General features: G+C 40.1%; 1 protein-coding gene across 3 annotated transcripts in view; it reads right to left on the reverse strand.

Annotated features, from left to right (window-relative positions):
* LOC139622812 (protocadherin-15-like) overlaps nt 1–12194 on the reverse strand; it is a 195914-nt gene that overhangs the window by 38788 nt on the left and 144932 nt on the right. The gene's annotated exons all lie outside the window — the stretch shown is intronic.

Here is a 12194-nt window from a genome sequence, read left to right on the forward strand (position 1 = left end):
AGGACATCTCGAGTTGAGAATAATTGTGGAAAATACACGCCATTCTCCTAGACAGAGAATGATATAGCATACCATTCTGAGAGATAATATTGGTGAGTGTATGTTGCAGTGAAATGACTGAACTGCAAGTTCATATAAAGCCTTTCATGAAATATACAGTCCTGTTATTGACATGTGAATAATGTGTTATTTGAATAATACTTTTGTTCAGTTTCACTCTGGGTGAACAGTTGGGCTGTCACTGAATAATTGCTGTGTCCGTGACAATCAGGAGGAGGAAGCCGCAGCATGCTCTACAGTGATGGGAACCAATTTATTAATGTGGCCTTCACCTAAGAAGATTACCTGTTCGGCTCAGATAAAAACACAGAGGCAAACCCTTGAATGATGTGAGCACAGTGAGGTGCAGCAGAGCCCAACATGTGACTCTGTAAGTCACATAAATGTGCATGTGCTTTCATGTCTAATACACTTTTTAGCAACCTATTGCCTGTTCTGGGGATCAGCAGCCCAGAAGGTGGGATGTCATAGGCCAGATGACACTGTTTTCAACACACATTAACAACTCTGGTGCTGCTAAGTGGCTGTGGTTGAGGCTAGTACAAGTTTCACACACCAGCCCTGTTTATGACACAGGTTTCTAAGCACTGATTCAACTGGTGTGTGACTATTCAAAGCAGATAGGTCAAAAGGTGAAGTACCTGCTGTGTAGGCCTTTGCTCAACAGGGTTGGGGCCTTTTGATATTATATTAACTGGCTGCTGCAATGTTTTTTTGTGGAGCCTGAGTGAAGCAGCAACACCAACCACCCGAGCTGAGTTTTAAAAGCCCTTCAATCAAGGCAAATTGCCCCCAAAATACTTATTTTTGAACCTTTCAAAACCACTAGACCCTGCATACATAGTGATATAAGCCACTGAAACTCTGAAGCCAAAGACATTGGCCCTAATGCAAGAACATGTTTATATTGTTATCAGAAACCTCTCTTACTTTTTTTGTAAAGTTTGCTCGTGTTACAGGCCACATTTATTGAACTCTCGTAACCGGAGAACTGGACTAAACCGGAGATTGCCCCTTAAGAACAAATCTCTTCATATGAGTTGTTCTCACATGAGGCCCTCTCACTCTCTACAGAGATTTTGAGGGTTTTCCCCAAAGATTTCAAAATACTTTGTGTTCTTGGAGCCCACACTTACTGACTTTTTTTCAGTGTTCAGCTTTGGTGGCTACAGCTTTGGTAAATCATTTAAAAACTATCCAGAGCAGGGCTGGATAACCTGAGCTGACCCTATTCATAGGGTTTTCTCAGGTTGTTCTTTGACTGTGAGTGGGATATGAAAGGCTGTGTGGAGCTAGTATGGGGCTACATGGTGTGATTGCCAGGAAGAGGCAGAGCTGACGTGTTATCACTTCCTTACAAAGTGGCTCTGCCTCAGGGTTGTAAGCTGCTGAGAAATGCCACGGGGGGTGTGAAGGTATATGAAGTGTGCAGATTAGTATAAAGGTGTATCCACGTGTAGACAGAAAGGATGACAGAAAGGTGAGATACAGTAGAAAGGGCAGATTGAAGGACAAATAAATAGAAATATGTACCGGGCAGATAAAATGTAAGAGTGAAATGATGATCTAAACAGCTGGTTGAGCACAAACACTCTGATAATATCTGATAAATAAATGGGGTATGTATACCAGTTGTGTATTCAAGAGTTCAGTACTTCGTAATTCAAAGTGTCTTTTATGTGGAATGCAATACCATGTACTACTGAGCAGGGCCAAAGCCACTTTTAATTCCTTTCATATTCAGATGAGGAAAAATCCCATCCAGACAGAGAGAGAGAGAGAGAGAGAGAGAGAGAGAGAGAGAGAGAGAGAGAGAGAGAGAGAGAGAGAGAGAGAGAGAGAGAGAGAGAGAGAGATACAGAGAAGCGGAAGATGCTGACATGTCTACAGGCAGCTGCACAGAGTCCTAGTGTCAACATGAGAGACGGTGAATGACATGCCACTGAGAAGCACAGGCGGCACACAGGTGTCAGCGAGCACTCTGCCCCAGGGCCAATGGTGGAGTGATGCTTACGAGACAAGGCAGAGGTGTATAAACCTTGTTATGCGCCACAGGGGCCACACTGACTATCTTTCTACCTTGCCCCTCTCTATTCATCTCTCTGCATCACCGACTGAACAAGCAGCAATGGACATCCCGGCCAATACAAAGAGTGACCTCCCCCAAGTCTCTGGTGGACATATAGATGCAGTGCTGCATAAAGATCTTGAACAACAACTAAGGCAGATATGAGTCATTTAACTGTAAAGTGATTATTTGCAAAAATCAGTGTGTAAAAGCCCATAAATACAAATTTGCAAATGTGTTACAGCGCATTTCTGCGTGAATGCTGATGGTTGTGTTACACTGCTCACTTTGTTCAGCAATTATGAATCAGCCTAATTTGATGGCTGTTGAGGTGGATATGTGCTTAAGATGTGTTTGTTAGTTAGCTGTTATTTCACCCTGGTGTTAACTTGTTTGTTCTTGCCTGGAAGCAAAGTCGGAGAGCGATAAACAGGGAGTCCTCTGACTACAACTAAATTACACATACAGAATGCATTTCAGCTCCTTCTCCAGCACAAGCAGAAGAGAAGGAAAATCACTGCTGTGAATCCAGAGCTCACGCTCTCCATTAAGAACACAGTTCTAATGGAATTTGACAACCAAGGCAAGTCTGCTCCGTGACACAGCACAATTTACACAGGAAATTCACCTCAAATTTCATTACAGTATTCAACATTCAAAATGACAGTTCCAGTTCTAGATTATGGAAACTGTTTTGTATTTTAATAATCTAAGCACATAACTGTTGCACACACATCATGTGTGCAACAGTTTAAAAGAAAATTACAAAGGTTGCTTTTCATACCATGTGACTGAGGCTGTAAGAAATATGTATGTGCCACATGTCATTCTGTGCCCAATGCATTTTGCTTTTTCAAACATCACGGCCCATTGAAATCAAAGTTCATGCTGAGATGGGGAGTGCAGCGCCGCTCATTTAATGTGATATTATTTTAGTTTTGAGTTTGAACTGTGGTGTGTTATTGACTGAAGGGTGAACTTTAAAGATCATAGGTTATGTTTAGAAAGACCAAAGAGAGAAAGAAAAGCGGAGGGGAGAAAGGTAAAACGAAAAACAGAGGTAAAAAAAAACCCCAGCTATTACGAGATACTGAAAAAACCTATAGATATTCAAAAGGTTTTGGAAAATAGTGCAGAGTCTCACAGCCAGGGAATTACAAAGCTATTTCATTTGGCAGGACTCAATTCTATACCTAGAATTTGCCATATGCTACTGCCATTGTGGATGGTGGGAGGTGGGGGGCACCCAACAACTGTAAATGTGCAACTATGCACACAAAATCCCACGGTCTCATAAAGGAACAAGAGCTCTGTGCGACCCATTCAAATAAAAAACTAATATTGAAACTCTAATACTCTATTTACAGTATAATACAGTTTAAGTGTGATGGTAAGTGACAAAATCTGTCTGTTGCAAAAGGTCTTGGTGCATTCTGCATTCTTAATATGACGCGCATGATTTTGTGTTGAGAATGCACACAATAAGAGAGCAGAGCAAGTCTTTTTAAACAAAAAACTATTTTCAGCCAAAAACAAAAAGAATAAAAATAAAAATCTGTCCATAGTGAGGCCTGTGGATTATCCGAAGAAACGGCTATATTGTTTCTGGAAACATGCTGCTGTTGAGATTTTCAAATGTCAGTTTTGGATGAACAAAAATGTAAAGTGGTGGTATCTCGCCTCAAAACCTGGAAACATTAAACCAGAGCTGCATGACCAGACACCATCAGGGATAAGGAAGAACAGCGTCACCATTTAACTATAAACATTCAGGAGCAAAAACATGGCAGGTGGTGAGGACAGAAAATATTATATGCATATTTATACATTTATAACATTTATAACAAATACATTTAGAAATAAGTATTCAGAATATTTTACCTTCCCTGGATCAAACTACCAGTACTGATAGAACAAAGCTTAATCTCTGAAGCTTTGTGTGAACCAATTTTAGTAACTAATGTCACTGCTGAGCTGCCGCCTTCTCCTGAATTATCTTTGGTCTATGTGCACTTTAGTATTTGTTTCAGTGACCTAAAGTGTGAACTGATTGAGACAATAAAATGAAAAACTCAATTAAAGCAAATTGAAGCAATTTCTGACTGTTAGAGGGCACAATGTCAACTCCAAAAGAAAGTCACTCTGGTTCTCCAACTCTTAATTAACATGTTTCGATGTCTATGGCGGTTGGGGGTGGAGGTCAGTGAGAGCTGAAGGAATTCAAACACACAGTTGAAAACCAAAACAGCAGCCCAGTGCTACAAGGGGCTGCAGGTCGCATGTTGATTCTCAGAGGGATCAACAGCACTACCAACTCTTTCACAGCACACAGGGTATTCAGTGTTAATATCGGAAATATTGCTCTCACTATCATCGACATGCCCTGTCTGGTGTCGGTTTCCTGTTTGATATTTAGCTTTTAAAAAGGTAGAAAATAACTTTGAGAACACAGTGGTTGCCTCTTTAAAACTACAGTCATTCCATCTTTATCTAAAGACAGTTGACAGCACAATTGTAACAGTAAATATCCACATTGTCAGCCTCTGATAATCATACTGCATCTACAGAATCTCATTAACTATGTCACAAACCAATCTTGACAGGAAAGCTATGTCTGCTTAATGTTAAGAAGGTCAACTCTTCTCTTTGGGCAGAGAACTAATAACAACTCTTTGTTTCAAGTACCTCTATTTAGCATTTATAACCACAACAGCAGTTTAATGAATGGCTTAAAACACTATATAATGTAGTTGTAATCAGATATAATTGTGTGTATAAATTATAACTCCTGTTGTGTACACGAACAGACCAAGAGGTCAATGCCTGACAATACAAATATGAATAACAATGTAGCCAAACGCTGTTGTAAAAGTAAAATATGTCTTCAATATTTAATTAATTATAATTATTGACAAACACTATACATTAACAAACACTATCAATTTCCCCTTTTATATATCATTTTTATTTGGCAATTTTTAGAAGCAATTATAAGACAAAGTAATGACCCTGTTAGTGAAGGAGATGTGGGCAATTCCAAATCATTCTGCATCAAATGCTCATCTAAAACGTGGAATTTGTCATTTTGTTATGCATTAAGTGTAAATATATCCTTCAAGCTTCCAAGCATTGAAGAGCTTATGCTAAATAAGAATCCCCTGCGGCTTGCAAACACAACATTATCCCATGCTGTTTCAATTCAAAACTATTACTATACATTATATTTAGACCAACTGAGGCTTCCTCAGATTCCTAAATGTGTGTAAACCAAATTTAACACTAAGAGATATTAGCAAATGTTTCTGAGCTGTTGACTCACTCTTACTAAGAGGATTTAGCAAAAACTGCTCTGGTGCAAACAAACATCTCAGAAATCCAACACCTTTGTCATAAAGTCAAGCTTGAGCGAGTAGTTACATTAAACTATCGCGTTTTATGAAACAAGAAAAAAAAATACAACCCCTGGTCTGATCATGTTCCTCCCTGAGCTGCTCCTCTGATCACTTATCTTACCACACCAGACCCAGATTTTCTTTGTATTCACAGTGAGCCATTTTTTTCCCACATTTTTCCACAAGAAAGAAAGGGACTTCAATCAAAAATATCTTCTGGAGGGTAAGATGGAAAACATTAGCAAAGCTGGAGAAACAACATTTACTGTGCAGCCAGATACGATGTGCCAGCTTAGCCATGTCAGCACACAGGATATCAATTCACATATCATCCACTAGGTCATTTGGCACACTAGAGGAGATCTGGCCAGTGAATGTTTTGAACACTGGTGGATGAGGGTCTTTTTCCAAACAGGGACAGTCACTGAGGCTTGCAATGTGATATCACACGTTGCCATGCAGGTACTGATGCCATCCTGCGTGTTTTACTGTAAAATCATTGTTTCTGCCCAAATTACATATTCTACCTCACCAACACCTGGAAGCCTCATACACAGACAGACATTAGTACCTCTCTAACTGGCAGAATAGCCCAAGAAATATTAGTTACAGAAATTGTGTGTTGGACAGGCTGCCACTGCATAAACTGTTTTTGAATGTTTCCAGAGAGCCCCAGTCACGTTTCTTATTGCCATGCTCGCGTCGAGATTGGGAGAGATTCCAGTTCAAGACCTTGTAAGTGTTCATGTTATCAAGATGGTGGTGTGATTACAGAGATGGACGTGTGAGGCTTAAAGGACTGTCACCATATCTATATCCATTCAATTTTGGTTTAATTAAACTGAATGGCAGAGTGTGGCTAATGTATGGCATGTGTGTTCGTTGGTGCCAAGTTGGATATATCAGAGTTTCCAAGTTGGAATTAGGTGCACAGGGAGAGTCATGACTTCATGTATTATCAAATATAAGTTTTGTTCTAGAATCATCTTAATTTTATTCCTTTCATTTAATAGTTAGTAGTTTACTGGTTTAGCTTCTTTGTCTCACCTTTGGTGCTCATTGTCTGGATGGACAGAAATAATTGTTCCCTTTTTGTCTTTTTGTCAGTCAGTCATCTCATTGTGTTTATTACTCATACATGCACTGCAGCTCAGTTTCTGATTTGGACCACAGTTCTTAGAGGGCTGCGTTATTTGCCCTGTTAACTGTTAAATGTCTTATATTCCATTGAAGTTCTGTGTTAGTCATGAACGTTGAAATTTGAGTAATAAAAAAAAACTTAACTTGCACCAGTCTCATATTTCCTGTGTTATGTTTCTTACCACCGCTTGATCTGCTTAAATTAGGGAAATTATAGAGGTAAAACAACTTGCCTGTCAAAAGAATTAAGCAGCTGGGAGAGCAGGAATGTCAGATGTAGGAAGATCACTTTCATTTGTCCCAAAGCTTGCACAACATCTCATGCAATAATAACCTGCTTCACCATCATTCTCAGTGATAAAGGATAATGTGATAGCTGACCCTTCTAGCTAGAAATAGCTGAGCAAACACCTCAGAAATTTAAATAAAAGCATCCTAATTATTCAGCACCACACACTGGTGCAGAGAGTATGCATCCATATAGTATACACATTTTTCTGCGAACTAAAACTTATCAGGAAAAAAAGAGCAAGTGCTTAATAATAGGGCATGCTGCTTTTCTTCTTTGGCTTTCAGCATCGACCTTTAGCTGATATTTGGGACATGTGCAATGAGTGTGACTTGGCATCTGTTAGACAGCCAAATGATGCCTGCCTACTTAGCAGAGGCAAGTGAAAGGTCAGTGTGCTCCTGGTGCTTAGAGGTTCAAGGCTCAGGGCATCAGATTTAAACCTGCAGCTGAAAATCAATTATGCCCTTCAGAGGTACGAGAGACCTCCAAACCTTACGGATGTTTAGAGGAGGGAATAGCAGGACAGAATGACAGATAGATGCATAGAAATAGGGAGGATAGAGCGTTGCTTTTTTAAGTGTAGATTTGCAGTGAGGCATGACGACAGTGTGTGGGAGAGCATACTGTAGGGTTTGCAGCTAACCCTTTAAATGCCTGGCAATGAGCATGGATGACTAGGTTGTAAGGAACTCTATCACTTGTATACATGTCTGGGAAAACAACAGTTGCAAGGAGGCTGCCAATAAAAGAGCTATATGCTATGAAAGCATGTCATCTGCCTAATTATGTCAGAATTACAACCTTGTCTGAATTGGAAACGTGACATGGGTGATTTGTTTTCTCCAAAAACAATAAATGCCATTTTCCTCCAGATGACAGGAACAGTTGATGGAGGGCCCAGAGCTGAGCTGTTGTCTTCCTTTAATTCCTCTAAAATGAGAAACCATTGTTTTATGGAATACTTTTTAAACTTTATTTATTGAGTAATTTATTGCCTGTTCATTACTGGCTAATGGCTGTGGAGTCTAGGGTGGCTGGTATTTCAAGTTATGGGATATCTATCTACTTCAGATATTATTCAGCCATTTGTGAGTCAGACTGCTGGGAACATTAAATCACTGGTCAGGTATCTACAGGACATGTACACAAGAAGGCTCTATGATTTCTATATTCTGCAGAAACTGCAGAAAATAGATGTGCTGTACAATAATACACACTTTCCCCTTTTATCATTGACATTCCCATAAATGGTCACAGTAACAAGGTCTAACGGAGAAATGGGAAAAAGCCATGTTCAAGGTTGTATACCATACAAAATGCACCTTTAAGAAGTTGTTGAGTGTATGCTGAAACCAATACAGAGTTTTTTTAAGTGTATATGCACATATGCATGGATCAGCAAACACTTGCTGTGTACACAGTAATTTTAATATACAGTCTCTAGTTGTGTAATTAGTGGGGAGGCAAGTAGCGACAACATGTTGATTGTAGTACTACTCATTGTTGACACTGTTTATTATGCTAACAGTATAACTAAAAGCACTGCTCAATAATAGGCTGCTGTGCTTTTCTCAGATTTGCACAACTGCTTATTTATGCAACAGGTATGGCACAACATCTGCTGTCTGCAACTAGTGTACTGCTGTAAAGGAAATAAATAATAGTGTTATGATAGCGTTAGTCTTCAATTAGTAAAAACACAAAGTATGTAAATATGTTGCAGAGGGAACAAGCATTATAATAGTCTTTCAGTTTTTCTTTGATAAACTAATATGCCTTATACAAAAATATGCTATGCAAAAACAAAGATGTAAATATGGACACGTACATCCAGTGGCATGTTTTTGAATGACAACTGGACTAAAACAAAGTTCCACTTGGACCAAAAAAGGTTAATATACAGAGAAAATACAAAACAAATGACCATTTAATTAAAGTGAGCACAAAGCTTACACCAATCAAGTGAGGATTTTATATAGAGTTTATATAAATCTGAGTGGGGGCACAAGCAGAGAGAATCACTGTTAGCCATACAGACAGAAATTCACCCCCTCGCTGAGGAGAAAATGAAGGGATACTGACTGAACAGTGAGGAGAGAAGCACAGGGAAGACAAAGTGAGAGGGAACCTGACAGTGAGCGATATAAGCTGAGAGGAAAAACTCATGGGACGCGGGGGCTTGGGGGGCTGAAAGGAAGAGGATGAGGAGGAGGAGGAGAGCAAAATGACATACTCAGAAGCAGTGAGGCAAAAGTCTCATGTGATTTAGAGTAGATTTAGAAGGGGAAGTGCTGTGGGCGAGATAAGCAGCACGGAAAACTGCTCAGACCACAGGTTTCCAACATTGGGCCAGAGAAGTAGCCTCAGTACAAGAGGGTGGATTCACATTGTGAAAACATGTTAGATAGTGGCTTACCCCTCCTCGTCTCCAGCAACACACCCAGGGGAAAATAAATATTCATTCCCTTCCCATGTGCCCAGTATTAAAGACTTCCCTGAGGGGTTGTGTCCGTGACTTCCATGTAGAAGAGTGGTTTAATGATAGGGCTCCAAAAACATTTTTTACCCCAGAAAATCTAGGCAGAACTTAATATGTACATACAATGAATGAAGAAAAAAAAAAGAAAAGCAATTAATGAGCAGAAAATTTGTTTAACCTGCTTAACACACTCACAGACACACACACACTATATACACACACCATACACACACACAGGTTGAATATCATCTGTCTACCAAATCAAATCAAGTGCCCCTGATTTTTCCCTGGGCTGCATCAACAAATGACATCACATGATGAACACTGCACCAACAGGAACAGAGGAATGAGGGGGCAAAAAAAATAAAAAATAAAAAAATAAAAAATTCCATCTACTGTGTGTGGGAGAGACAGAAAACTATTAGGATGGAAGAAAAAGCTTTGCAGAAATGAAAATAAAACAAAATGAATCAGATTCAAGAAATCTGACAATCTGCAAAAGTTTTGCAGCAGATAATGCAGCTATCAAGATGAAGCTATAAAGACCATGAATACTACAAAAAAATCCCTCCCATTAAGCTTAGAACAAGGGGATTACGGAGTCAATCACTCATCACCTGGCCAAAGATATAGCCCGGATCAACATGGTCGATTGGAACAGAGTTCAGTTGTTGGGACAACTCTGGTTGTTTGGGAGGTTGCAGAGATACAGACAAAAGTGTTTGTTGTGATTCCTAGTTTTTACAAAATTGTGCGTCCTCCTGGGGCCTAGAAAGACTCTCAAACAAGCTCATGCACACTGCCACTGTTAGCCGTATCACACCATCCACTTCTCAAGTTATTATATTTTATGTTTTTGTTCATGCATCCCGCAGATACAGAGAAACATGACCACTCAACTGCAGTTATTTCTGACCACCTGATATAAGTTCAATATTCACAGTTTTTTAGTACCAACTTCTGAGGAAAATATGTTTTCAACCTGCTAGGTGCTCGACTTTATTCACCAACCAGTGTGCACTTCATGCTGGGCAGGTAGTGTACACTCAGTTTCTACAGTATTATTTGGGGGCCTGTTAGACTCAATCATACACTATTCTTGTGGTCTGGAGAACTGAAGTGGACAGCAAAGAGGCTTAAAGCTGTGTAAAGCTGCTGAGTTGGCTAATAATTCTCTACAGGTCCAGCACTTCAAGCAACGTTTTCACACACTGAGTCATTTGCTTTGGTATTAGTACCAACAATATTACTTCATGCATGTTTAAATATAATTTCTGATTGGTTAATCCAAAAAGTTGTAAAATATATGCATAACAAATGTATTTCTACAGAGACAACACAAGGTGTTTTGCTCAAACCCTCTGAAAACTAAGTGGCAACATGCTGCTACTGTAGCAACTATGGTCTAAGCCATTTATTTTAGCCAACAATGACTGGGAGCTCCTCATTTCCCTCTGACAGATGGAGGGGACCAACCATAAAGCAGGAGCAGAAATCATTAAGTCAGCCAAAGCCCTCCAGAGTTGTTTTAATTGTATGTGCTGGAGCTGTAGGCATAGCTTACCTGATGGCTGCTATAACTAACTGCCTTCACAGAGACAGACGAGATCTTCTGTAGACATTTAAAGAGAGATTTGTGTTCAGAAGGTTCCTCTGGGAGAGGACGATGGGGAGAGACAGAGAGGCAAGGAATGAAGAGACAGTTCATTGCAGAATGAGCAGATTGGACGTTCTCCGCTGGAGAGAACCTTGTTCAGCAGGAGAGGCTCGAGCACCTGGCTAATGCGTTCATGGCTCATAATTTACAGCGGGCCTGCCACTGTGTGTGGTTAGCATTGTCAATGTGGCACCCTACAGAGACCTGTGCCTATGGTCCCAACCTTCAGCGTGTGTGTCAGACAGAGCACTCATTCATAGTGTTAATCAATGGCCTTTCAACAGTGATGCTGCTGTGCCTGTGTATCAATCACTGAATAAAGCTGAGCAACGGCAAAACGTGAGCACACACACAAAGTACAAGATTACAAGCTATTGGGACTCACACTCATCTGTATGAGAAAACACACACATGCAGACACTTAGTCAACCCGGCAAACCTTCACAAAAGACAGTGAAATGGGCAGAAAGACATACCTGTGCACAAAGAACAACACACCACCACCACCTGATGTGTTGACAGGTTGGGAAGGAATTCCATTCCCTGTCTTATGCATAAAGGCATATCAAATTCTGTTACAGAAGACAGTCTGCCAAGACTCCCTTCTTTGACTGACATACAAGCTATAAATCAATCCACTTAAAACAAGCTTTACTTTAAGCTCCTAGAAACAGCATGGTGCCAGGCAACTTTGCCATCAGCCTTTAAAGCTTTAGTCTGGCGAAGATCTCCCTAACACCGCAGACAGGTACCTACTGCAGCACAACATAATAGATAGCAACTGTACACACGGGCACTCACTCATGATTGAAGATTTTTCAAAGCAGCTTGAGCTGGGGTGTTAATAATCCATGTTTATTTTTAATTATAAATGACGTCTTGGCCTCCTCTTGAGTCACAGTAACATCAGTACAAACTCCACCCAGCCCTGACCCAGTACAGCCGTATAGCACATGTGTAGCAGCCAGTCATCCCAGAGTTGTATGGATTATGTCCCCTCAGTTTAACACTCTAAACACTTTATCTTGTCAAAAGACACTCTTAATGAACTCAAGAGGGAAGCCCTTTTGCTTTGCCCTCAGAGAGAAACAAATGTGGTTTACAGC

This window comes from Trachinotus anak, unplaced genomic scaffold, assembly GCF_046630095.1.
Source record: "Trachinotus anak isolate AG129_WGS33_773 ecotype Australia unplaced genomic scaffold, CSIRO_AGI_Tana_v1 ptg000007l, whole genome shotgun sequence".
Taxonomy (NCBI): Eukaryota; Metazoa; Chordata; class Actinopteri; order Carangiformes; family Carangidae; genus Trachinotus; species Trachinotus anak.